Genomic DNA, 2,690 nt, shown 5'->3' with positions numbered 1-2,690 from the left:
GGAACGATACAGAGAAGTTTAGCATGGCCCCTGCGCAACAATGACACACAAATTCATGAAGCGTTCCATATTAAAAAAAAAAAAAAAAAAACATCAGTCACACCTCTTACCAAGGTGATAAGCATAAGCTGAAGAAAATGATGGCAGACACCCATACTGAAAACAGTCCTTGGACCAAAAAATGTTAAATCCATGCAGGCTACACGGACTTTCCCACATAAAAATAGTCCTGCAGGGCTTCCCTGGTGGCATAGTGGTTAAGAAACCACCTGCCAATGCAGGGGACAAGGGTTTGAGCCCTGGTCTGGGAAGATCCCACATGCTACAGAGCAACTAAGCCTGTGTGCCACAACTACTGAGCCTGCGCTCTAGAGCCCGTGAGCCACAACTATTGAGCCTGCGTGCAACAACTGCTGAAGCCCGTGCGCCTAGAGCCCGTGCTCCGCAACCAGAAAAGCCACTGCAATGAGAAGCCCGCGCGCTGCAATGGAGAGTAGCCTCCGCTCGCCACAACTAGAGAAAGCCCACGTGCAGCAGTTAAGACCCAGTGCAGCCAAAAATAAATACGTAAAATAATTAAATTTAAAAAATAGCCCTCCAAGACAGTCTGAGGGTTTGACACTGGGAGGAAAAACCCCTAGAGCATTTAGCCTTGAAGGCCAGCAGGGCTTGAGTGCAGGAGCTCCACAGGGCTCAGGGAAACAGACTCCAATCTTGGAGGGCGTGCACACTAGGCCTCATGTGCCCTGGGAAACAGCACAAAGCAGTACCTCCAAAGGAACCTGGCAGACCTATCTAGGGGTCTTGGAGGGTCTCCTGGGGAGGCAGGGATCAACTGTAGCTCACTGTGGGGGCAAGGACACTGGCAGTGGAGGCCCCAGGGAATAGTGATCAGCGTGAGCACTCCCAGAGGTCCCCATTTTGGCACCAAGACCTGCCCCCACCCAACAGCCTGAAGGCTCCAGTGCTGGAAAGCCTCAGGTCAAACAACCAGCAAGATAGGAGCACAGCCCCATCCATCAGCAGACAGGCTGCCTAAAGTTGTACTGAGCTCACAACCATCTCAAAACCAACCCTTTGACACGGCCCTGCCGACCAGAAGAACCAGACCCAGCTCCACCCGCCAGACAGCAGGCACCAGTCCCTCCAATGAGGAAGCCTGCACAAGCCCCTAGACCAACCTCACCCACCAGGGATCAGACACCAGAAGCAAGAGGAACGACTATCCTGAAGCCTGCAGAAAGGAGACCACAAGCACAGAAATTTAAACAAAATGAGAGGACAGAGAAATATACTGCAGACAAATGAAAAGCCTAAAAACCCAAAGAAGAACTAAATGAAAAGGAGATAGACAATCTACCTGAAAAAGAATTCAGAGTAATGACAGTAAAGATGATCCAAAATCTCAGAAAAAGAATGGAGGCACAGACTGAGAAGATACAAGAAATGTTTAACAAAGAACTAGAATACTTAAAGAACAAACAAATAGAGATGAACAACACAATAACTGAAATGAAAACAATACTAGAAGGAATCAATAGCAGAATAACTGAGGTGGAAGAATGAATAACTGAGCTGGAAAACAGAGTGGTGGAAATCACTTCCACAGAGCAGAATAAAGCAAAAAAGAATGAAAAGAAATGAGGACAGCCTCAGAGACCTCTGGGGCAATATTAAATGCACCAACAATTGCATTATGGGGTCCCAGAAAAAGAAGAGACAGATAAATGGCCTGGGAAAATATCTGAAGAGATAATAGCTGAAAACTTCCCTAACATGGGAAAGGAAACAGTCACCCAAGTCCAGGAAGTGCAGAGAGTCCCATCCGGGATAAACACAAGGAGGAACGTGCTGAGACACATATTAATCAAACTAACAAAAATTATATTCAAAGAAAAAAACCTTAAAAGCAAAAAGGGAAAAGCATCGAATAACATAAAAGGGAATCCCCACAAGGTTATCAGCTGATTTCTTAGCAGAAACTCTGCAGGCCAGAAGGGAGTGACACAATATATTTGAAGTGATGAAAAAAGAGAAACCTAAAGCCAAGAATACTTCACCCACCAAGGCTCTCATTCAGACTTGATGGAGAAATCAAAAGCTTTACAGACAAGCAAAAGCTACGAGAACTTAGCATCACCAAACCAGTTTTACAACAAATGCTAAACGAACTTCTCTAGGCTGGGGGAGGGGGGGGAAGAGGCCACAACTAGAAATAAGAAAATCACAAATGGGAAACCTCACCAGCAAAGGGAAGGATACAATAAAAGTAGGAAATCATCCACACACAGATATGATATCAAAACCAGCAACCATTAGAAGAGGAGAGTACAAATGCAGGAAAAGGGGATTGCATTTGAAATTCAGAGACCAGCAACTTGAAACAATCTTATATAGACTACTATATCAAAACGACATGGGAACTGCAAAACAAAAAACTACAATAGATACACACACAAAAAGAAAAAGCAACCCAAACATAACACTAAAGTAGTCATCAAACCTCAAGAGAACAAAACAGAAAGAGAAGAAAAAAGACCTACAAAAACAAATCCAAAAATATTCAGAAAATGGCAACAGGAACAAATCAATAACTACCTTAAATGCCAATGGATTAAATGCTCCAACCAAAAGATATAGACTGGCTGAATGGATGCAAAAACAAGACCTGTATATATGCTGTCTACAAG

General features: G+C 44.2%; 1 protein-coding gene and 1 pseudogene across 5 annotated transcripts in view; one reads left to right on the top strand and one right to left on the bottom strand.

Annotated features, from left to right (window-relative positions):
* Positions 1-75, top strand: LOC114484645 (uncharacterized; annotated as a pseudogene).
* ZNF37A (zinc finger protein 37A) overlaps positions 1-2,690 on the bottom strand; it is a 62,693-nt gene that overhangs the window by 24,334 nt on the left and 35,669 nt on the right. The window lies entirely within an intron of this gene.

Source organism: Physeter macrocephalus, chromosome 20 (genome assembly GCF_002837175.3).
Source record: "Physeter macrocephalus isolate SW-GA chromosome 20, ASM283717v5, whole genome shotgun sequence".
NCBI lineage: Eukaryota > Metazoa > Chordata > Mammalia > Artiodactyla > Physeteridae > Physeter > Physeter macrocephalus.
The sequence above is the reverse complement of the archived record's forward strand: the minus strand, read 5'-3'. Positions and strand labels throughout refer to the sequence as shown.